Source organism: Anser brachyrhynchus (genome assembly GCF_964034855.1).
Source record: "Anser brachyrhynchus genome assembly, chromosome: 2".
NCBI lineage: Eukaryota > Metazoa > Chordata > Aves > Anseriformes > Anatidae > Anser > Anser brachyrhynchus.
The window spans coordinates 69,669,945-69,696,278 of record NC_137695.1 but is presented as its reverse complement, the minus strand read 5'-3'; the positions used below and the strand labels follow the sequence as shown (position 1 = coordinate 69,696,278).

The window sequence follows — 26,334 nt, the reverse complement described above, 5'->3', positions numbered from 1 at the left end:
CTGGTTTTATTTCTGGTAAGTCACTTTTTGAGAAATTGGGTCTATAAAACTGCAGGGCATGAAACAATGATAATAAATGCATAGAAGCTTTCATATTTATTAATTGCACATATTATAAGATGGAAACCAGCCAGAGTAGTTTTCTAAATTGGGATCAAGATTTTTTAAAGCAGAAGCTCTTTTAGCTATAGATTCTCACACAAAGCCCACCAGTGAGGTTTCTGAGTATCGAGAGACTGTGAATTGTATTAGTATCTAAGATCAGTTAAACCAGACTATCATGTGAAGCACATAGCTCCTTAAAATTACCTTGTTCATATCTCCCAAGATAGATATTAAAAAACAAGAAGTGACACTTCCTAAAGTCTTGTCCCAAACTAGTCAGTGAGAAGTGACTTCTAGACATTACCTTCTCAGAAATTGCTTACATGTTCCTGTTTACTGATATAAAACCTGGATAATAGGTGGCAACAAGCTGCTGTTATTCCTAGCTCAAAAAAAGCAGAAACTCAGGTGCAGAAAGTTGATTTTTTTTTTCTTCAGACCTCACAAAGGACCTGGGAACAAAACCCCTATCTCTAGCCTCCATCCATTTTCCAGAAATGGGAGATGTTAATGTGATACCTGTGATGTTCTCCTTAGAGTGGGGAGAACCCACTCCCGCTCCCACCCTATTTTCTTGATATTTCTACTTTGATCTTTCTTGTCAAATCACCTCTTGGTGCTGTCAACAGTACATTGAAAAAACAAAATGTGTAAGATAGCCAGGCCATATAGCAGGTAAAATAAAACATAAAAAAATAAAAAAAGAACAGTTTAAGGATTCATGCAAATACTAAAACATACCTCATATATTTGACCTGGTGTTTTTGTGTTGCATTGTTCAGCAGTATTTCATTGTTTCCTACAAAACTATAAAGGATACCTAAAGGATACCTATTTTTTTTCCCCCCAGTAATCAGTCACGACAGACATTTAGACACATGCAGAGTAAGATCTCCCCACGTTTTCTTTTGACATTGCTTGAATCAGGCTCTATGCTAAAAGAAAACATTTTCCTACACTACTTCCCTGTATTTTAAAATGAATGTCATCCAAATGGCGTTGCCATTTGAACACTGCAATGAAAATTCATTGCATGTTCACAGAGCAGTGTGGGAATCTCTAAAATTGTCCCCCGCAGGTCTGAATGCAGCTCCCGCAGGTTCACTTGAGCTTCATTTCGCTAATCACACAGGGACAGTTATTTTTTGTTCTCACTCAGCTCCTCTTTCACATGCGGGCGCACACACGCCACACACTCTCAGGCTGAGTCTCTCCCACTCCGTGGCACTTAAGTCCAGATTAGCTCTGACCATTCCCGCACGCAAGCAGAGAGTGAGCGGCACAGCACCCCAGTGCCTAAGACCTTAGGTGTGTCGTTTGCTTCGAGCCAATTCACTCACGTTTGAAATGGTAAGATTGATTTTTATCCTGCATTTCTGAGTTTGTTTAACTGATTTCAGAAGCTGCCACAGAGGTGGGGGCAGAGATCGTCTTCAAGGTTGCTGTCATCTGGAATTTTATGTACTTCATTTTCTTTCACTCTGTATGCCTGTCACATCGGCTTAACTGTGAGTAGCGTACTAGCCAGTACCTCTGGCATACTGCTGTATATTAATAGAATATTGATATAGCCCAAATACTGTTGTGGGATTCATCATTTGGTAAATTCTCTGCCGTCTGCAGTTTTACAGAGCCATTTAATTAGCAATTTTACAACCTCCTATTCTCTCATTAAATTAATTAATAATTAAGTTCAAATATAGGCATCTTTAATGTCATAATTATATTTCAGTTTTATGGTCACCAGAGTTTAGCTCATTAGGCAAGGTAGTCATAAACCATAGCTCTATTTAGGGGCTGAGGCACTTCCATGCAGGTAGTCCACTTCTGCTGGGTATTGTTATCTTTCTCACTTGCTCCTCTCCCCCCACCTTTGCTTCTCCCGCTCCCCTCCCTCCCATTGCACTGTGCTAGCACTGGCGTTTTCCTGGGGCTGCCCTTTCTCATTCCTATGTAAGAATTAAAAAAATCCCTAGCACACACCCTTGTGGCCCCCCCATCACTATCTGCGGAGTGGCAACACTGGCCTGTTGTAGACACTGCTTCCTCGCAAGCCTCAGGGACCATCACCTTCAGCATTTGGCACCCAGCAGTGGTGCATTTTCCGTAGCATAGTGTCTGTGACATCGTACTCCTGCTTGACTGCATGATTTACCAAGGCACAGGACTTAGTAATGGCATTTCACACAGTCTGATATGTTGTGCATTGTTTTATATGGAGTGGATTTATTTCAGTCATTATCACTGATTAAACCAACTTAGTTGAAAAGGCAAAGCAAAACTTGACTTTGAAATTGTTCTTATTTAATTTTGTTTGTGCTCACATAACCCAGGACAGCACTAATTATCTCTTTAGTGTAGCTCATATTTCTAATGTAATTCATATGTAAAGTGTAATTTAATTCATATGGGAATGTTTGTGTTCCTTGCATATTCTCAGTAAAGAGCACAAACAGTGAATTAAAACTGTTTGGAAATGAAAACTTTATGTTGCCTTTTTTGAACTGTGTTTGATTTGTTTTGCCTTGTTGTTTCTCTCATGAATCTCAATTCAATTGGATGGCTACAGCCAATACACTCAGTCTGCTGTCTCCATATTCAAGCACCTTGCTCACTGGCCTGCTTTTCCTTCTCAGTTTGGGATAGGTGGGGTAGCTTTCTGCATGCTCACTACCTTTGGGGAAAGAAAAAAAAAAAAAAGAAAGGTTGTGCTATTACTATTATTAATAACGAATAATTATAGGGCAAGTCTGTATGACTACAGTGCCAACAACAATGGCATGGCACTATTTGTGCCACTTTGCTATGCAAACAAAATTGGAAGAGAGCACGGCAAGGCTTTAGGAGTGTTATTTCTGGTTCAACATATCTGACAATATTAGGTTAAAATTTTAAGGCCAAACTAATTTTTCCAGTATGAACTTTTTCTTTTTTATTGCCTTTTTTAAATCATCACATTGCTCAACGCAGTATCACTGCCATCTGCAAAGAAATTCTGCTGCTGAGTCAAAACTAATTGTTATTGGTAAAGTGTAGGAATGTAAAAGTTTTTCCTGGACTGCTGAGTTTTTAGGGCATGTTTGCCTGCTGTATGTGGAAATAATGCTAAAGTACAAAACAACAAAAGAAGAACTAAAAGTAACAGCAAGTGCAACAAGCTGGGTGTCACCTGGAAGGTGAACATGAGAGCACCTAGAACTACTGGGAGCAGTGCCAGCAGCACCAATCAGCTGGTGCAGCAGAAATTGGGAAGCAAAGGACCTGATGAAAACAAGAAGGGTATAAAGGTCAAATGAAAGGATAGGTAACACTGAAGAGTTGGCAAGTTACTAAATGATGATGCAAATTACAGCCCTCTGTATGCCCCTCATATTTCATAGCCTCAACTCTACATACAACATCAGGGAGATGATAACTGCCTATTTCTCAAAAAGATCTGTGGCTGGCCCATGGAAAAAGAAGCCACCTGTGTTGTAAGGACTGAAGTCAAGCCCTGAGTCACTGCTTCGCCCTGGCAAAACACAACACAGGAGTCAATGTGCAGTGGTGCTCCCAAGTTTGGTGGGCATGGTGCAGGAGATTTGTGACACAATGATCCCGAGAACCCCTTCCAGTGGGCAACTGCTGCTCAGGGTGGTATGGAAAGCCCTCTGGGGAAACATCCTGAATTCCCTGCCATCCCCTCTGTCCCTCCTAGGTACAGCTGTAACCAAGAGAGAGGCAGGATTTGAAGACTCGTATCTGTGCATTGGTCCCTGCTGCTCTGTTGCCAGCTCTGGGACAGGGCATCATGGCTTTCCAATGGAAAGTGTTGCATGTACCAAGAAAAGAGGCAGAGGGGTCAGAGCAGTGAATGGGCACATGTACCTCATACCATCTCTCTGCTGTCCTCAGCGTTACAAAAAGCGCTCACTGTTTTATAGCCATCTCATATTTCTCAAGCTTTTGGGACCTCCACCCCATCCAAAGAAGCTCCCTTTGGGAAGCCCCAGCACCATGGTGTTGTTTAGCAGAGCTGAGCAGAGGGCAGCCAAAGTGGGAAAGAGCCTTTGGCTGTGGCCACGCAGCCCCCTTCTTCCCTGCAGTGAGGTACCCTCTGGAGACGGATGCTGCCACATCTAGGGCATGCACTGGAGACATGCATGCACACACATCCACACTCCTACCTTATGACAGTACAAGAGCTGTCCAAAACTATTTTCAATAATTGATTTGCTGTTTAATTGAACATCATGACTGACTAACATAGCTCATTACTTTACTCATTAGTTAATTATCGGAGAAAGTAGGACAAGTCAATAAAATGGAAGGCTGTAAATTCCAATACTAATTAGCACCATTTCCTCAGAGACATATTTAAGGGCAGATTGGCTACCCGAACATCCCCGGACCTTGTAGATGAAGGAAAAGGGTAGACTTACCATAAATCTAGATTACCGGCAAGCAAGGCTCATCAGCAGTAAGTAGTCAAGTACACAGGTGCTGAGCTACTGCCAGGCACCCTGTTTGAACTGGCATATTGGAACGCAAGCAGCACTGGAATTCCTATTTTTACAAGAAAAGTGATGGGGGGGGTGGGGAGGAGGGAGGAGCAATGGAGGGAGCACTCACACACCAGAGAGGATGCATATTTGAAATAAATTATGCAAACCGAATTACTTTTGCAAAGCATGTTTGCTTTTCCTGAGCTCTCTCTGTTCCAGTCTCTCACATAAACTCACTTCCTCCTCTTTTTTTTTCCTCTAGTCCAAATCCAAGTCAAAAGTTCAGTGCATCTTTTCTGAGGTACGTACATTTTTTACACATGGATTCTAATTTATATGTGCTATTCTATGTTTTTTAAAAAAAAAAAAAACTCATTCAGTAATGGCAATTATATTCTCCTATTATTGTTAGTACATTCTGTATTATCTTAAAATAAGTTTGAAATACCATCTGAGGCAGAATTTAATAGCTCCAGCAGAGCTTTAATTAAGCCCCCCAAAAAGATTTAAAACAAATAAATATAAAGATAGACCCAAGGAAGTCTGGAGAAGAGGATGAACAAAGACTGTATATATGTTTCTTTTCATGGCCTATGATTTATATACACATGAACTTATATATATACAATTACATATACACTTAAATAAATGGCTATATATGTGTGTATATATAGAAATATATGCAGATGCATACATACATATCTACTGAAATATACAGACTTCTTGTTGCTCACTTAGAGGAAATCAGCAAACCTTGAGTGCTGCACTTTAAAAGCCTCTAGGTCTTACTGGCTTCCTTTTAAAAAACAACAAGAGGGCTCAGAGTATGAAAACGCTCTGGTGATATACTACTACTATGCTGTTAAACAATTTGCCTAAACTAATGACAAACAATTTCCCATCACTGAGGGATAAGGAATGATTTGCTTTTTGAGTTTCTTTTGTTGAGACACATCTTGTATGTCTTCCTCTCTACAGCTATACACATTTGAAAAACTAATTTCCAGTTATGTGAATGAAAATGGAGATCAAAAGCATTACCTAAGATCAACTACGCAAATAAATCACCTTAATAATAGCTCTCAGTCTGGAGCTTTAAATATTTAGCATTTCTAAAAATATATTAATAGATTAATGTAACAAAAAAAAAAATCTATTACTTGACCTACTATATATTGTGCTTGCAGTTCTGATTTTTAAGCCACAAGCTTTGATTTATTTTCACGTGTTTTAAAAAAGCACTCTGCAAAAGTATTCTAAAGATTGCATGGATTTATTTATTTTTTAATCAGCAGTTTTGAGAATCCGGCCTCTGGTGCTAATAAAGTAAGACTGAAATTTAGGGCAGAAGGGGGAAATATGGTTGTTTTGCTTCTTATGGCTGTCTTTGCTTTTCTGTTTTGCTTAACAGACAGCTCCTCATAGAAATAATGCAAAGAAAAATCTCTAATGGTTTCAGTAAAACAGAACAAACCAAACAACAACAACAACAAAATAACCCACCTGTTACACTGTCATATTTCATTATCCAATGTTTGGGAGGGCATATTGTGATGTGACGTTCTCTAGGCATTAGTGAAGGAACAAAAAAATACCCATTATGTAAAACTGACCTGGGACAGAACTGAGAGAAAGAAATGTTCTCAAAGTGGAGTTGGTTCAGCATAGGTGTAGGTAAAAGGTGCACGCACCATACATGAGAAAATCATGCTTGTTAGCTTTTGGAAGTTACAAACAAAAACAATCAGAACAGCAGATGTGATTTCTCTCTTCTTTCCAGACAGCACTAAGCACTTTTTGATAGTGAGATATTTTTTTTTTAAATGATTCTGGTTAGGTTTTCAGAACTGAGGCAGGCTGGATCACTAGCTAGGCTTGAGTGCCTTGGCTACATAAATATAGGTAAGAGCCCCCAAACTGAGCAGCCAGCATGCTCCATCCACAAAGGTTCAACCTATGTGCTCAGCCATCTAATGAAGTCAGCGCTCCCAGACAAGCACCCCACCATGGCTTGGGTGCAGACATGATGAGGTCTCAGCTCCTTCCAGGCAGTCACACAGCCCAGCCACAATGGGAGCAGAGCAGGAGTGGCGAGCAGGGTGACGGTGACAGGCTCCCAGCACTTACACTCAGCTGCCTTCATAGCACAGCATGAAAGGATTATTATGGTATAAATAAATTTTATGGAAACGGGGAGGAGGCTGGTAGAGGACCCAACCATAAGCTTTGAGCCACAAATGGCTCTAAACTTTACACTGAGGCTCAACATTTGCAGTGCTTACATCTTACACTACTGCTTGTCGTACACAATGCAATGTACATACATAACGTAATGCAATTCTCATTTGCATGTTTAACTTCTTGTTTGTTTCTGTTATCAAACACTCCAAAATCGGAGGCAGAAGTTGATTATTGAGTGTGATACCTAGAACACTCTGTGCCAGACAATGTAAAACACACAGGCTGCAAGAGCTCTGGTGAATTTGCAGTGGTCCTCTTTTAGAGATGGGGCCCCCAGGCCCCTGCAGCCTTTAATCAGCTGTAACTGGAGTGAAGCTGTCAGCTCCTGCTTGTATTCTGTCAGCTTTAGTACCACTTAGAGCATCCCTGACAAACACACAGCGCACATTTAACAGTCAATCTGTGAGTGAGCATTTCATTTTGGAAGAAACTTTCTCAGGTTCCACTTCCTACAAGGGAAAACTTGTAAATTATTAGGGAGGAAAGGGGAGCAAAACATCCTTCAATCACACTCGCTTGTTTTATGGAGAAACCCACTTCTTATTTTTCCCTTAGCAGAATGATAGATTGGCTCAGTCCAAGGTGAAATCCCAGGCAGTGCAGGAGAGAGCAAGGACTATCATCATATGACAGTGACACCTCTCCTGCTCCATCAGCCAAACTGCGCTAGCCAAATCGTGAATTGCAGCAGCTCACTGCTATTGGTAGTATTGTCATATAAAGTGTGAAATATTTGCTCTGCTCTGGTGTGTTCATAAGTTTCCCATTAAGAATTCAAATATAAAGATCTTTTCCAGCTGCACAAATTTCCCTTAATACCTTTCCCCCACTCACTTCCATCTGGTATTGCCTCAATTGCATGGAGGTGTAACTGGTTGCCTGGGATAAGCAACCTGGAGCAAAGCTGCTCCTATGTTTTGAACATAGTGCATTTTAAAATAAGGCAACCTCCCACCCACACCCAAGAATTCTTTCTTACATACCAATTTTTTTAAAACTTTTTTCTTATCCATTTCCTTCCTGATATGTGGCTGCTTTGCTGCCTTTTTTTTTTTAATTTTTTTTAATGGGCACTTTATGGGCTAGGCCTATTATTCACTAATTAAAGGTCCTTCCTTATCCCTCTGGGAGTTTATAAATCTGAATATTACGTCTTCACAGAGCTCATTCCTATGACACCCCTGCTTTAAAAGCAACTGAATCTCATCTAATGGTGATAAAAATAAGGCCAGGGCATGCCTGGGCAGATTGGAAGGATAGTAGAGGAGGAAGGGACAAACACAGCTTCTTCACAAGTCAGAATGGTCTGCAACATTCAGTTTTCCCCCAATCCCTAGGGTAATGTCATTGCAAGAGGGAAATTATTGTAACATTACGACACTGAGCTCCAATAACTGCTCTGACCCCTGGGGATTTTGCTGTTTGCTGTCCCACAACATGGAAAATTCCCCGAATAGGCTCCTTCCCTAACCCCATTACAAACACAGTTTTCCCAAGGAGAGGACAAACTTCCTTGAGGTCGCTCTAGGAGTTAGAGTCCTCAAATGACAGTATTTTGAGCCTTTTTATTCCATTTTCGTAAAATGGAAATTAAAACACTTCTGGTCTCTCACAGGTCTCTTAAAGGAAGCTTATGACAACTGCATTCAGACATAAATTAGGAAATTAATTCTAAATTAATTAGAAATTAAATTAAACATTGAAGTAATTAATATTTGTGTGGCACCAATATGTAACTATTTACTACTACTGGTGTTACTGGTTTTGGCATTACAATTATTGTTTTATTTTTTTATTTTATTTTTTCATTAACGTAGCACTTAGAGGCCCTAGCCGGAAACAAGAAGGCTGTGGCACCAGGTACTGTAGGATGCAGAACAAAACAAGGTCCTTCCTTCAAAGGTTTATGGGGCAGTGACAACATCTGTGGAGGCAATTCTGGTCCTAGCAATACAGAGAGTTACCTAGTAAAGTTTGGAAGATTTTTTAAAGGAAAAAGTATTAATTCATATTGATTTTAGTTGGAGTTAGATACCTAACTTGCATTACAATCCAGGCCTGGATTAGGCAATTGCAGTTAATGACAAAGAACATTTACTGGCAGGCTCAGCAAACTGAAGTGCAAAAAGCAGCTTTAGAAAAAAAAAAATAATAAAAAAAAGCAGCAAAACCTTCTGCAGACTTAAATGTGGGAATGTTTCCAGTCATACTTCTGAAGAGAAAATGTTTCACACAAAGCCAGGGCTGCCCATCTTGCACAAGTCCAAGGAAATAGACCATGCCAAAAGGAGTCAACATAAAACCACACATCTCCATTTCACATGAAGACAGACAAATGAGGAAAGAAATAAATATTTGTCCATATATTTGAAAGGCCCTTCTTTCCTGCAGTTAACATTCATCAAATCTCACTGCCTCTCCCAGTCAATTCTCTCCTTCAATTAACCAATAAGTCAATTTGTCCCTTCCCCATTGGAAAAAAATCCTCTCAGCAAAAACCCATCACTTCACTATCAGATTAATTAACCCTTCCTTCTTGCAGTGGAATCAATATACTCCTTCACTACATCTGTTTAACAACAAGCAGAACAGTGGAAAGAAACCTACCAAGGAAGCTTCTCTCCTTTTAATTGGCAGACTACATATGTATGGATGGCTCAACGGACATTTCTTCTGAGCATGCAAGCACAACAGCCACCTAAAACAATGCTGTAGAGAATCAGGTTTAAAGGTAACAAAGGATACAAACTGAGCTTTTATCAATACCATTACATCTGTTCTGATAATCACAGAAATAGTACTTTAAACCAGAAGGGCATGGAAAATTTCACTATACACAAGCTAACAGAAACTTGAGGATGCAGTAAGAGTGCACCATTTGTAGACAATATACAGATTATACAAAACATTCTATTCCACCAAGATATTCTGATTTAGTTAGGAAAAAATAAAAAAATTAAAAAATTAAAGTGCCCATACACAAAGCTCTAGACATCCTTATGTTGCAAATGAAGATGGTTATGCAGGGAAAAAAAAAAAAAATCAAACCCTGCACTCAAATAAAGAATGACTATAAAACAGGGTTAATTCATTCCACTTCAACAGAAACATTCAATAAAATTCAGTAAATTCAACATGTTTGCAAGTCAAAAATGTAATCAAATATGGTACTAAAAAACACAAGCTTAATAGGCGGTCACACCTGCTATTCAAAACATATACACAGGCAAACTCAAGAGACTGCCTCAGGATAGGCAAGCATCCATCCATCTGTGGGTGAAATGGTTACCATAAAACTAAGCAAAATGACAATGAACAGCAGATTAGGGCAAGAAATGAAAATTCTGAGTAGTTTAGATTACAAAAAATAATATAAATACCCAAACTGGTCAGGACACTGACTCCCGGAAAAGAAAGAACAAGGAGCAGAGCTGAGTTTCACCAGAAACTTTAGGAAAACTGCAGTAAGCACTCCACATGGTAATTAGGAAATGAGCTTTGCACAATTGTATTTTGGGGGTTTTACCAAACATCTAGGTGTGTAAAGACCTGAAAGAAGAACTGCTAAACACAATGAAACGTCCACTTAATTCTTCTAAAAAGTTCTGCCGAGTGCCTTTTCACTTTGGTGGTGCTGTTTGTTTTTGTTGTGTTGTTTTTTTTTCCCACTTCTACTACTTTCTGTGGCAATGAGACTGAACACCAATTTTGTTTGTTACACCTGGACTGCATGACCAGGGTTGACACCAAATGTGTATCAAAGCAAAAGTGAAAATTACACCACTTTCTCTGTGAAACATGCAGGAAAACTTAAGATTTGTGAACATTTTCTTAAGTAGAGCACTATTTGAATATTTATGATTATTCATCCATAGAGTACTGAAGAGTTTAACATTATTATTATTAACCAGTCTGTTTCTTAACCTGTTTTGCCATTAACTAGTAATCTCAATGTCCAAGTTAGTCTTGGGCAAAAAGCTTTGGCTGAATATTTTATTTAGGAAAGAATGAAAATTTGGGCCAAGGCAAACTATTCATAAACTTGTGCTGAGTTTTGTTACTAGGTCACCTGAAACTAAAAAGAAAGAAATTCACTCAAGTCAGGCTGCCCCTTTCCACTCATTTCAATACCATGATTCCAGTTATTGTCTTTAAATTCTCCTCTATTCCAGTGAGAACCAGGTCTCAGTTTAACCCACTTAACTACTTTTTGAGCATCTCCAAGTTTAGGTACCAGAATCTCCCTAAAAACACTAAGGGACCTGTGGTTTCCTTTGGGAGCCCAACTGCTTCAAGTGCCCCGTAGCTGAGCACATTGCTTGCGTCAAAGAACTCCTGGCATAAGGGCTCCTCCCTGCAAGGATGCTGCATCCCAGTTTAGGCACTGACAGCTCCATTGCAATGAGTCAGTCATACAGCACCTCCAATTTAACCCTCCACGGGATAAAAGAGACTGAGGTTGGAGCTCTAAAGAATGCTACAAGACCTACAAATACTAGTGGCCTTTTCTTCTGAAAAGCTAGAATATTATACAGCTTCTTTGAGACAATTTTTTTCCTTTTTTGAAACAGTTTAAATCTATAACGTATCATACATATGTATTTTGCATTATACATTCCATGCTATGAACATACACCTGATCATTTCTGATATAGCTTCTTTTGAAATCATCACACAGAACCAGAGACATACATGGACAGTGTCAGCACTGCAGCTCAGTTCACCACTGATTTTCTAAGCATCGCAAACAGACGTTTTGAAGACTGAAAACTCTGAGGCAGCTGAAAGTGCAGTTGCTCTAGCCTGATCTTCCATAATGTAAATGTATGTTTATTTTGAATCACAGCTGATATGTATGCACCATAGGACTCCTACATCACAAAACAGCTCCGATTGAAGTAAGCCCTCCTTGCTCTATTGAGCTGCCAAGATGGATCTTTTCACAGTGTTACCCCAGTGCCGTAAGAGCTGCATGGTGGGGAAGGAGTGGAGAGCTGATCTGTTTGCAAGAAGGTTCCAGAGGGAAGAGAAGGTGGCAGGACACACACTGCACCTACTGCACTCTTTGTGGTCATGATTCAATGGGTCTCCCTTAATCTGGGAAGGCAGAGAGAAAACTGAGAGGACACAAGGCCAAACAATTTACTTCCACATTGCATGGCAACAGGGAACAATACCGATGTGTAAGTTGACCAGAAAGATGTGTTCACACTGTTACCCTTGAAATCCTTGGTATTGTTGATCACAGCATTTGCAGCTTAGCTCCCGGTCCTCTCCACCCCCTTCCTTTCAGTTCCTCCTTACACGGAAGGCTGTGGACACCCTGCTCTCGGCCTTGGGGAGGAAGCAGCAGAAGGCTCTCCTTATTTACCTTAGCCATTTCCCCGTGTAATCTGGTTAATCATGTGGCTAATAGGCGGCGCAGACAAGCCCCTCACACTGTCATTCACAATGCCGACCCATTCATATTTCATACAATAGAGCATTTAAGTAACCCCATGCCTTGCCAAGATGATTGGACTCCCTTTTTTCCATCGTTTTGGGTAGGGGTCTCCTGCCCTACCCGCTCTTTGATACTGGCATATGTTCTAGCTCTTGCCTGCTGCAGCTGGGCAAGAGCTGTTAGTTTTGCTTTGTTCCCCGAAACCAATTAATCGATTGTGGTGGTGTGAAATGTGGGTTAAAACAGTCCCCACATATATGCATACATTAACCATTTGCTATGTTTCAACTTAACGGCAAGGTGACTGAGAAGGCAACAGTGTTCATGCCCTCACATTTAAAATGGGCAATCTGTTGAGCACAAACAAAATCATAAATAAAAGACTGACTGCATGCATTGTTTCAAAAATGTTTCGCTGTGCTATATCAAAGCAAAATACAAGTGTCTTTACCCTCAATGTACTGCAACCATAAAGAAAGCTGAAAACCTGGTCTGTAACACAAAATCACAGAAAGCTAAAATGCATTCACATGGCTATTAAATATTAAATATTCAGACTACATTCCTGCAATAAAGATTTCTATTGCGCACACATCTTTACTTGCTGTCCCTCTCACATTTGGGATATATTGAACTCAACAGCCTTACAGAAGCGACAGGATCTGATCCTGTCTTTATATAAATAAAGGCAAAATATCCCAAGTAAACAGTTGTGGTTTGGGATTTACATCTTATGTGTATTGACCTGTGGATCGGAACTGGCACAGGGATAGTGCCACCTTCTGCTAGACTAAACCATCAAATCTCTACCAACCCTGGGTGGCAGTGATAAAAAGTCAATTCTCTCCAAAAACTCTTTTGTATCTTGTGCAAAATGAATCTTGTGCCTCCGTTTCTCTCCAGAGGTGTAGAGAAATGACACTCAGAACAGTTTCCTCAAAATGAGTATTACAAGCCAAGGTTAAGACCTAGAACAGAAATGCCTTGTTTATTTTTATTTTTAAGAATAACCTTAAATGCGTTACAATGTAAGTCAGTTTATAAAAAAAATAAAAAATAAAAAATAAACGATTTAATGACAAGATAGAAAGCACCATTCATTCTTAGTTCAGGCTCACGCCACTCTGCACACTGATACTGAAACATGTCACTTGTGGCTTTTCTCCTAGAAATGCCTGAGACGTTCTTTGGCTTGAATTCAGAGTTTGGAAGTTCATACCCGTGCTATGTATTACAGATTTGTTTCATTTTTACTCTAGAACAGGAAAAAAAAAAAATGTTTTGAGCAGTCTTTCACAGCCTGGAGAGCCAATTTTCCACAGAAAGCTTAGCTTTCCATGGAGAGTTAATTAATTAGTGCACATGCAAGATTTTACAGACTTAATAATAGTACTGTATTGTTTGATGTAGTCAAAATGAAAAAAAAAAAAAAACTGTAGAGCAAGCTCACCCAGCTATTTGAGCGCTTTCCTGTAAAGCTGGAAGAGAAGACAGGAAATTCAAAATCTTGAGGGGAGCAGAGGATAACACAGATGTGTTTAAAAATTTTGTTTTGACTGATCAAAGAAGGCACAATATTTTGTTTCAAAATCCAACCTTTTGATATCAGTATTTTGAAACCTCTACTTTTTCCTCTTCTCAAAATCACAGAATAACAAAAACACAAACCTTCTCAAAGCTGATCTTTTAGGCCAGACTCCAATACTCTTGTGCACAGCAGCAAATCATCTATCTGTACATCTCCCACTGAAGTAAAGCAGATTTTCTTGAAATTGATATCAATAGAATTTATACCGCTGATTTATACTAATACAGCTAAATTTGTAAATGGTTACCTCCTCCAGCACCCAAGCAGTAGGGATGCAGCTAAAGCAATATAAATGTGCTAATCCCAGCACGGCGTATTCCCACATCTCCCTGTATCAAATCATTCTAAAGGGTTTTCAATATACAAGTTAATTAGCTACAATGAAGCAGCAGAGTAACATCTAATGAAGACCGGGGCTTAAAATACCAGAAGTGGCCTGTTATACTCTTTCCCCTTTTTTAATATTGACATATTATTTTGATTTGGTTATGGATATGGTACAAGTTTAGTTTAACATGAGATAGAAGTTAAAGGATTGTTTTTCTTACTTGGTAAACACACTGGACACATTTAACAGATACAGAATATAATCTCTGTGTCTCAAAATGCTGCTGTCATAAAGTATCTATCTATAAATATATTTATACTTGTAATGCTGAACAAGATGACACTTTTGATATTGAATGTGTATAACATTATCTTTTAATTACACACTCAATTTCTCATTTCTTAAAAAAAAATAGTGCACAGGAAAACAGTTATATACATTCTATTCAAAATAAATCTCTCTAAAACTTACTGTACAAAGTTAAAATAATACAAGCAATCAATGCTGGTAAAGTGAAACTTGCAGAGAGAAGATAGGAAACAGCAAAGTAGAGTAAACTACCTAAGAAATACCTGCTGCTTTCAGGAACTGAACCCCCCCCCCCCCCCCAAAGTAACCCATTTAGACATAGTATAATCACCAAGTTAAAGAAACTATTTATGCAAGTAAAAGCAAAAAGTTAGGGCCCTTTATCACTCACATATTTTTTTTTTTAATAGAGAATATTTTTCTGTTAAAAACCCCAAATATTTCTGATTGTTTCTTTTCCTCTGCAACAGCATGAATAAGATCATCTTTTTCCATTAAAAATCCCATTTTAGACATGACCATGCTTACTATTTGAATGGATTTCCCAGAGGATGTGCTGGCTCTCTAAATACCACATTGCATTTAAACTACACATTAAAACAAAGCAACAAAAAGAAAAAATTAAACTTGTGTGTCTTGCCCAAGTTCACATGTTTCAAGACTTAATAGCTGTTGACCACAAGAATGGAACATGGAGTCATACAGAGCACATCTGCCAGCAGTGAAGTACACTCAGTATTTGTGTTACACAACTCCCTATTTAAAGGGAGGAGGGAAAAAAAAAAAAAAAAAAACACTTTTCACAGTAGGTAGCAAAGACAGAAATATCTCAAAAGAGCACAAATGTGCTATTGTACTTATTTGATAGTGACATTCTTTGCATTGCTGGATTTTTGTATCATATTGGGTTAAATATATGCACAAGGAACATGCTCAGCACTAAAATAATATAAATGGTGATCTTTCTGTAAGCTGTCTATTCACTTTTGTTAATTCTGCTTCAAAAAATAAAAAGGACAACAAAAAGAAAACAACTCTCCTCTCCCTACTCTAAAACCCACATAAAAGTCAGTCTCTTGATTATACTTTCTTCCAAAACTAAGTGCTCTACCTTAATCAGCAAAAATTAAGAACTCTAACAAATGCCTAATCTTTAATTGTGTACTGGATACATTATAATATAAATCTAGGATGAATGTTTAACCTTCCTGTATTCATCAGGAGTGTTCAAGGTTATTTTACAGGACCAGTATTTCACATTTTAATTTTCAAGGATTACACATTTCCCATGAAGAAAAACTGCTGCAGAAAATTCAGTGATTGGCTCTTTGAATTTTACTGTGGTTGAAAGAACTTCAAACAGCTTGAGCAATATTCTGATTCTTCCCTTCCTTTTAACCATGCCTACATAGAACTTTTGTATGAGCATTTTGTTTGCTTGTTAAAAGAAGTCTGAAGATGATGTGAACCTTTAATTATTTTTTTATTATTGGATATCACTAGAAAAGGAAAAAAAAGCAAATACCTATGGAATTAGTTGTTCAAAAGTATGACCGCTTTTTATAGCATGCATAGTACATGCTTAGTTCATTTCCAGGAAAACACAGGTTCTTTCACTTTACCTCCACAGGTTAATACAAAGTACATCTGTTCCTTTCTAAGAACATTGTTTTGTCTTCTGCAAAAAGACATCCTGCTATTTGGATGGAAGTCTCTGTAGACCCTATTTTTAAAAGCTACTAAATTTATCTTCACTAGTTTGGGTTTTACAATGCTTTAAGTAAGGCAAGGCCCACATGTGGTCAACGTAATTTCAGTCTGATTGACTCACCTCAGTTTAGGTTAACCAGTACCTAAACAGCTTGGCTTACCTGAAACAAATTGGCCTATGTGGAATGCTCACACCAGCTGCAACAGGTAAGTTGATGAGCAAGACAGAACTGGTATCCCAAACATTCATTACCACTAGACTACTAGTGGTAGCTGGAGGTGGGAAGATGCATGCAAAGTCTTTGTTGACTGAGCAGTCACTTCTAAAATAAATGTCAATGCCTGCTTCAAATGGTCTGCTCGAACAAATACAGCCGTAAGAAATGTTATCTGGCAACATTTGCGGAACCAATCACACCTGGACATTAGAAGATGGGTACTAAGAAACAGAAGGCACCGTAAAGGCTTTGAGACATACTGGCGCAGTGAGATGTGGTTGGAGATGTTTCTCTCCCTTTGTCAATCTAATAATTCAAAATTTGGTTCCCACAACATATAATTGCCTTCCTACAATAGAAAACTATTGAATAGCCCATCCTGGAAAGAGACTGGCTGACTGCCCATAATCTACTGACTATGATTTAGGTAAATCATAAGGAGAGGTAGATTTTTGGTTAAAAAAACATAAAAAATAAAAAATAAACCAACAATCAATCAGTCAAACAAAAATGTTAAATTATCCCTGCTTGCCTGGGCAGCCTTTCCAATGATTTGAGATAATTTTATTTTACATCAGAAAACATGGACTCTCATGTTGGATGGCCTTTAAATTTCAGTAGAAGTAAATGTCAGACAAATTTTTATGGCTAAGACATTTCACGCTGTTGAGATCCAGGACTACTCACAGATCAGAATGGAATTGTCATCTAGTTTCCACGCCACTGAAATTTAAAAAGTATGGATTATCTTGCAAAAAACAATTCTGTGGAGACCCCAAAATTCACAAGAACAGCTTTGAGAAAAACTGTATCAAAGAGCATAGCCCTTATGCAAAATGTGAAACAGCACCTCAGAAGAAAGGACACTGAATGACTTGAGGAGGGGGATCTCAGTGTACTGTAGTGCCAAACTGGGCTAACTTGATGGTACAGACAGAAAAATATCCTGAAGAAGCAAGTAGGTCATATATGATGATGTCCATACGTAAAGGATGGGACAGATCATTTGAAAATTTTAAGAGAAAAATCACAAAATTAAAGAAATGAAAAAAAAGTTGGAAATTTTAAATTTCTCCTGGAGGTAAAAAATCAAGTGTGAAAAGGGAAATTAGAAATAGAATTAGCTGACAATAGTTAAACTTAGAGCTGAAGGAGGGCATATTTTTTAGTATGGACATACCTTTTCAACAACTACACAGAAAATGTTCAGTAACTGATCCATCTACACATATAGAGCGCTGCATGGTTTTCACAAAAGATTTGCTCTTTCCAAGAACAGCATCAGCAGAATCAGCTCCAGAGGTCATATCTGATGATGCCATCTGATGATGACAGTGACCAGCTGTAGGCTTCTCATCTCTCTAACAAGTATACCTGACCCTTCTGATTTTCTCCTACTACCTGAATAATTCCAGGATTTCTCCTCCTCCCAAAGTCTTGGCTTCACAGCCCATTGCTCTGGAGTATAACAACCAGGCATGACATGTCTGCTGTGCACCAAAGGCCCCTTCTCAAATAGCTGTAGTAAACTAGCCTGAGGATACCACAGCACAAGATCACAAAGAAATAAAGCTCGTCTTTTCCTAAAATATATGTTGATATAATGCATTGGTGTTAGCAGGACTTCCAGTTCAAGAGACAGCTGTTTGGATAGGCAAAGCTCCTGATGTTCTGATCAGATTGATAGCTTTGCTCAGAACTCTGGCATTTGGATTAAAGTAGTATAGAAATGAATCTTATATTTGACATTTAAAACACTTTCAAAGGGAACCTTTTCCACTGCCTGTAGTTTCTTAAATCATAGCAGTAAGAACTGCCATGGCAGAATGGTGTGAGAAATTACTCTCCAACTGCTTCACTGTTTTCCCACATCATGACTGAACACATTATTTCCTGAATCATTTTACATCCTGGCATTATGTGCAACAACACAGCAAGTATTAAACAGATGATGCAACAGAAAGAAAATTTGAAAATGTTTCTCCTTTCTTTTGGACAACATCTAGAATATAAATGTGGTTTGTAGCAGCTTCATTTGAAAGAAAAGAAAGGGCTGCTTTTGGAGGGCTAGCATGACTAAAAACTTTGGATTTATACAGTCTGACTCTCATTTCCTGAGCGACCTTGGCAAAGTCACTTATTGTAACATTTTCAGAAATGGATGCTATTTCCTCAGGCTTCCATTCTACTTCTCATCTCCTGAGTATCTGAGTCTTTTGCATGTATAACCAATAGCAAAAGTAAATGTCTCAATAGACTTTATGGAATCTCTGGTTTTTGACCCTTTCAGGGCTTCAGAGCTGTTTGATATAAGTTATATATGGCATGATTTGATAGCTTGTTCCAGAACTTAGTCCACAACACTTTAGGTTTTACAAAAAGTCTTTATGGACTGCCAGAGTTTTGCAAGCCCTGTTTGAGACCACTAAACTACACAGATGAAGTCAATGGGAGATAAAGTAATTCTGAAATATAACATCTTTTTCCAAATTAATTTCTTCCTGCATTAAAAGATGTATTTAACAACAGAAGGACACAAAATGAAAATTGTGTGTTTCATCTCTCCCATATTTCTCATCTCTCAATGGGGGAGTTTAGCTGTTTAGGAACAATGAGGCAGGAGACATCTTTCTAGGAGACAACCACCGAACAAGTGCAAGACCTTCATACTTTGAGGAAATGAAGTATTATATTTAACACATATGATTTACACATTTGGTAGCAACTTGCATTAATTCATAAAGAACATCCTCTCAAGCCCAGATAAGTTAAATGAGCATTTGCAATCTTACCTAGCTGCTGTGTTACATAAATATTACATACTTTATGACTGAAAGATTCAATCCAGCAAGGAATAACTACATGTCCAGGTTTCAGCTGCGATAGAGTTAATTTTCTTCCTAGTAGCTGGCATGGTGCTGTGTTTTGGATTTGGGATGAGAATAACAGTGATAACACACTGATGTTTTAGTTGTTGCTGAGCAGTTCTTACACTAAGTGAAGGACTTTTCAGCTTCCCACACCGCTCTGTCAGGAGACTGGGGTTGCACAAGATGCTGGGAGGGGACAGAACCAGACCAGCTGACCCAAACTGGACAAAGGGATGGATGTCCTGTACCATGTGGCATCATGCTGAACAATAAAATCAGGGGGAGTTGTCCAGGGGGTGGTCTGCCACTACTTGGGGACTGGCTGTGCATCAGTCAGCAGGTGGTGAGCAAGTGCATTGTGCATCACTTGTTTTCTATATCTTTTATTATTATTACTACTATTTTGCCTTCCTTTTCTATTCTATTAAACTGCCTTTATCTCAACGAGTGTTTTGTTTTGTTTTGTTTTGTTTTGTTTTATTTTCCCAATTCTCTCCCCCATCTCATTGTGGTGGGGGTGGGGGTGGGGGTGGGGGAGTGAGGGAATGTCTGTGTAGTGCTTAGCTGCCTGCTGGGTTAAACCACAACGCTATGTCTGATTATACATGCGAACAGACAGAAACCATGATAATCTGTCAAATTAACAAGTGTAGGAGGTTCAAATACACTGCATACTGCCTCTCTATCTTCACCAACCTTTTGCTTGCCAGTGTTCAGACTGAGGTAAGCCACAGACCCATGCAATCATCAGAAATCACATTCTGATGAATCTTCAGGCAAGTCTGGCAGAGCATGGAAATCCAAAGTGCTCTATCAAGGCTTGGAAAAAACATCAGGTTCTCTGCTAGCGTTCATCCCACCAGCCTCAGATATTCACTCTTTTTTTTTCCCTTTTTTTTTTTTGATCTCAGGACAATTTCAGTGTTGCCATCTTATGATTCTCACCGAATTTTTCCACGTATGTGCCTTACATTTTACAGTGCCATAGGAAATGTCATTTCACATTGCCATGGCTTGAACATTCATTTTCACTTTCCTCTCAACTACGTGCACAAGAAGCCTTCATTGGCTCATGTTTCTTCTTTTTTTTTTTTTCTCCAGAATATATGTAAGCATGACATCACTTACATGCTCTACATAGCCCTTTAAAGATGTTCCATTAAGTTTTCTATCAAAACCATGCCTAGATGAAGACATCTCTTGCCTTACATGCTATATCATAAAACAGTTTAGCCTTTCTTAAAATTTTGGACAAAAGATTTACTCGTAAAAATTGAGAACACTAACAAGCTTCTCATGAACCTATTCTTTACTTCCTTTGGGCAGCTCTAACAGCCAGCAGCAGCACTGCAGACAGTCGTTCCTCCTGCCCTTACCAACAAAACCTACACAGGGACAATAACCAGAAAAGTAATTAAAATACATGCATTTATCCCAGTAGTTCAACTAAAATTAAGTGGACTGAAAATCTTTTGTACAGGTGAATATAAAATTGCATATCCTTTGGTGAAATAAGGACAAGTGCATCAATAACTGTTCTTGTACTGACTGTCTTTTATACTGGCAAAATCCAGTTTTACTTAGGTTAGCCAATAACAGTAATGAAAACAAATGACTGAACTATGATGTGGGTCTCAAATACATAACTATAAACTAAACTATCAGGGAAAAAACAAAACAAAAACAAACAAACAAAAAAAAATAGAAACCTGAAAAAACAAGATCTGAATAAAATCAGATGAATTAGCTATGGCATTCATTTCAGATTTCCTCAAAAATAATGAAAGATATTATTTGTAAAAAATAGTGACTTGACTCCAACAGGTTACTTAACTTTCATTTCCTAATATTTTAGTAACAAAGCAACTGCAGTACAGAAGTTGTTTGAGCTGAATGGGAGCACAAACTTTCTAACACCCCAGTAAATACTTGAAAGAGAGCGTTACTCTAATACCTGTAAATCAGAGCACTTTGAATTAACCCCATGTTCATTAAAAAGGTTTCTGATTTTATGTTTTTGTTATCATTCTGATATAAGTCAGAAAACAAACGTGCTTAACAATTCCAGTCAAATCGGATAAGGGCATTAATTCTAGTTTGGATTCAAGAGCAACATAAATCAACTGTTCCAAGCTAACAATTTAAAGAGTGCACAGCACGTTATGTTAAATAAAGTATTAACACTGAGTTAAGAACACCTATTAAGGGACTTTGAGAGTTCTGGCTCACATTACCTTACACTGGTTTTGAAATTACCTTATTTCAGGTTTTTAATCCTATAATTATTCCACAACAGCATTGTCAGAAAACTCCATTACTTTTAACAATTTATAGCTCTAAGACGTTACGTGAACCACTTCAGTTAAGTTCTTGTACTTAATCATATTATCAGCCTTGCCCACATTAGCAACTTATCTTTTAAGTTTTAAGATATCTAAATTTGCAATTGCAAGATAGATTATCAAGTCCAGTTTATTTAACCAAGTCTGTGTTTTTTGAAACAAACAGCTGAAATACTGAAGAAAAAAAAAATCAAATATTATGTGTGCGTGCACATATGCACATACAGACATATTTAATTGTAATTGGCATTCTCTCATTTAGCAAAATGTTTTCTTCTCAGTATTTTCAAAGTTTATGGGTCAACTATTTGAGGCTGTTATTTTAGGACATCAGTTTGCTCTCAGAGTTGTTTTCTCCTGGTCTATTCCCAGTATCAAGGAATGTACTAGATCCACTACTGCACAGATACTCATATTAAAAGCAGAATTAATTCAGAGCCTTTCTTACTGACTGCAACAAGTGCCTGAGATGCCTAGAGGAAAGTGTAAAAATTCCTTAGCGGTGAGCCTGACCTGGCAGAAGAAAGGAACATTGGACAGCACCAGCATGTTCATGAAATCAGGTATTGGGCATGAAATTAGGTATTGGGCTGTATACCTGGTCAGAGATGCCATACCCATCTGTCATTTGTAGGGTGTTTTTTTGTTTGTTTTTCTTTTTACAATAAAGGTCACTACTATGAAACAAACCCAACAAACATATCTATGTTACAGCAGTTGTTGCAGCTAATAACTAATTACCTTGAAGCAGCAGGTCTCTTAATACATATGGTTTTTGGCCATAAGAAAGATGGAGACAAACTGGAGAGTGAAGACCATCCGGTTAGGCTGAGAGCTGGAGCTATATGTGGGAGTTGGACTAGATGACAACAATGTCCTTTCCAGCCTGAATTATTCTGACTCCTTCTGGGAATTCTTTTCACTAGAAATTTGGAATAACACCAGAATAATACAAAGAGAATGCAGGCCGTGAGGATCATCCTGGTCTGTTCCTTTTCAAACCCCACCTCAGCCAGATTTTCCATCTGACATAACTCACTGCAACTCCACCGACCTCCATAAAGCTTTAAGCTAGCTAATAATCCAGCACCCAACTCTATTGGATTTAAGCACATTTGTCACAAAAACTGACTGGAATAATTAACTGAATAAATAGACACAGCATATCTTTAAGTGCCATAAAAATGACATGACTGCAGGTAAATCATACGAATAATTACAACCAGGAGTCAGGTTTTCCAATCACTCTCTGTACACTTTGAATTGCTAGGCCTTCTGGTGACTAATTTGCCACTTTTTGCAGAGAAATTAAAGAACAGATTTGCTGTGATGGCCAAGCCATAAGGTAACAGTGAATAAACAGTAAAAATACTCAGATATTACACTTCCAAGAAAATGAGTTTATCTTCTTACTTCTCACAAATATGATAATGTGAGTACAGTGTCAAGACAATGAATATTTATTTCTTGAACCAAGATACATTTGTGATATGAAAATAATTTTGTGAAACAAATAATCCTTATTTCAAGCAGAAGTGAAAGAAGTTTATAAAAACCTTACCCATTCAGAGAAAATAAGAAACTGAATGATTTAGATAAAAACTTCATACAATCAGATTGGTTAATTCTCAAAGGAATGTTCCAAGCACAGAATCATTCCAAGAACAGAATCAGTGAGCAAAATCAAGTTAATACTCTTTGCATGATATGCAATTGATTTTTTTGACATTTTAGATAAAAATTCCATTCTGAAAAAAAAAAAAAACGATTTTATTGAAATTGTTCTTTGTCAGTTTAAAATAATAATAATAATAAAAAATCATAAAAAAATAAACAGAGAAAAATAACATAACATTTTCCCCCTTTTAGCAAGTAGTTTGGTTAGCTTTTGAAGTGGGAAAATTCTGAAAATCTCTGAATATAATTTTAACTACATGTAATTTGTTTAAAGAGAAATTTTTCAATGCCTGACCTCTGAACCAACTCTACTTTTCAACAAAATGTCTGTGTACAAAAATAATAAAATTTGCACTAAAGAGGTTACTTATCATTGAAAAAGAGAGGAAAACATTTTCTGTAAGTAATAAGTTGCTCTTACAGATAGATTATCCAGCACAAGACTTTACTGAAGACAGTATCTCTTACACCCTCCAATTATTTAATTTTATAGTTTGGATTTCTGATCTAAAATTCTTCTTTATATACATATGCAATGTGTGTATGTGTACATGCGTATAAATTGGATGAATAATCCTGAGACGAACTCCAACAGACAAGGAAACTTGATATGACAATATTGGCTAACCTCTTCTTTCTCCTCTTTTGGCTTGTTTTATTTCTGATTAACACAATTATTTCCCCACTGACTTTAATTATTTTTGATTTTCTGTTTTCTAACAATTTTAGTAAGACCTGAATTCTACAACAATCCATGACTGTAATGGAATGTGCCAGGATATCCTCTTGTAAAGGATATTGTAAAATAGAAGGCTTGGACTATTTGGGAGGAGGCTTTTTTTTTTGCACCTTCTCCATTTCTGCTGAAAATTACTGTTGTGAAATGTAGCTGAACCCATACTTTGAAGTGTCAAAGGGAGAAGATGCATGTTTATATTTCAGAACTGAGTCGCAGCTTGGCCAAGAAACCCAGAAACACGTCCCACCATTGTTGATTTTCTGTCCCTTTGAATGTGATCTTCCTCTAGACACGTTCACAGCCTCAGTTGTGAGCAAATCCATTTGAAAATGCCAGGGGACAAAAAAGAACAACAACAACAAAAAGCTTTCCATTTTAAATACATTTGTTTGGTCATTGTTACTTGTGGAAAATGGGTTATAAACTAATGTTAGTGATTCATAATGCATTCAGACATTCAGTTTATATAAACATGCAAAATCTGGAGGGTAACCCAGCGATTGTCAGCCTTGAAATCTGGCGAGAATTCACTTGCTGGGTCTAGCTTCCAACCACATTTGTGTCAGGCCCTCAGCTTCTGAATGAAATCAGAATGAGTTGCCAAAAACAACAGAAAGAGATAACTAGATGTTTTTCAGCCTCAGGAAAGAAAAATGTAGTTCAGATGGGTACATCCTGAAATTTGGACCACGCTTCAGATCTGTTATTTTATCTGGACTCTGCCTACCTGAGAGACATGAAGGATTCAGATTATTTCTTATATTTGCCAAAATAGTGCTAATATCAGGTCATCGAACATGAACAATTTAAAATAAGCCTCACTGAATCTTGGCCTAAACAGGAAAGAGAAAAATCTGTAAAACCTGCAAGGCTAGCAATAAAGCAGACTGCAGTTACTCTAGCAGAATAGTAACACTGATACTATACTAAGCACAAAGGTTATGGAACTCCTCAGGCTTCCAGAATTTATTCACTACATCCACCTATTCACTTTATTTTCATACATTAAATGCTAGCTTCTGGAGGCAGGGACCTTCTTTCCTCATACAGATTTTCAGTTCCTAATGCAGTGGAGTTCTGCTTCTCAGCCAAATCCCATGTTAGTTCAAGAGATCAAATACTCATGGACAATGTAATGAGTGAAGGAAGACAGGCTTCCCAGCCTCTTCCTTTCTTTTTTTTTTTTTTTTTTCACAGAGTTGCAACAGAACATCCAATGGCTTTAACTAGGATGAGGAGATATCAAGACAGCAATTAAGTTCCCTTTAGTTTGAAGCAGCATTTTAAACACCATTTAAGAAAATTAAAATAAAAATAAAAAATAAAATAAAAAAAAATAAAAAATAAAAAAGAGAGAGAGAGAAAAAAAAGGAACAAGTAAGGAATAAAGTAACAGCAATTTTAGTCCAAACATTTGCAATTCTGCCCATTTACAGCCATATCTGTGCCAGTTTCTTTCCATGTAAAATAATGTTATGCAATGTGCTTGGCTTGGGTCAAAGGCTAAAACAAAATAGGAGGGGCTTGGGCCTTTCTGAGAGTGTGTTCATTTGAAAAGGTATTTATTCAGTATATTAAATCAGTTTTCCCACTCAGGATGTTTTTGTTCTCAGTGTTCCTCTCACTTAACCGATTTGGAATTGATGCCTGATCTTGTGAGTCTCTTGCAGCTTGCCTTCAGTCTTCTCCTTAAGGAAATTATGCATGGAAATTCCTTTTTACGAGCTTTTACTGAAACCACAAGTCTGTATCTGAAATATATACTACTGCAAAATTTTGCCCAAAGCTTTGTCTTGGCTATATAAAGAAATTATAGGTGTGGACTAATTTTTGAATTAGCAAGAAAACTGCTTTTATGTGCATATGAGAAATGCCTTTGAAACATCTTGCCAAAGGCTTTTTTGTCTTCTGGTTGTTATAAGAAAACATGGTTGCCCAAAAGAAAAAAAAAAAATTGATCATGGTTCCACCTTAATCAGATTCACAATCATGTCCTAATGCAATTTGTCCTAATCCATTTGTAAGGAAGACAACCATTTATGATTTGGAAAGACATGTGGGAGTAAATGTGGCTATATGGAAATCCCCTGAGTCCTTTATGTACTATATTTTACCAGTTCATATAAAAAAAGACTAATTATATTTTAGAGAAGAAGGATTATAGATGCCTTATATAGATGCATTATAGACGCTATGTATATTCTAATACAAAAACCTTCTACCTGGGTGTCCTACAATCAAACTGTGCTCGGTTTGCAATAGTACGGTGCATTTTATATC

At 37.8% G+C, this 26,334-nt stretch overlaps 1 long non-coding RNA gene across 1 annotated transcript in view; it reads left to right on the top strand.

Moving 5' to 3' along the window:
• The first annotated feature begins 289 nt into the window (after nt 1-289).
• LOC308189334 overlaps nt 290-26,334 on the top strand; it is a 44,146-nt gene continuing 18,101 nt past the window's right edge. The window contains exons 1-2 of the long non-coding RNA XR_013946299.1: nt 290-1,455; nt 4,852-4,890. This is a non-coding gene — a long non-coding RNA (uncharacterized lncRNA). The remainder of the gene's footprint in view (nt 1,456-4,851; nt 4,891-26,334) is intronic.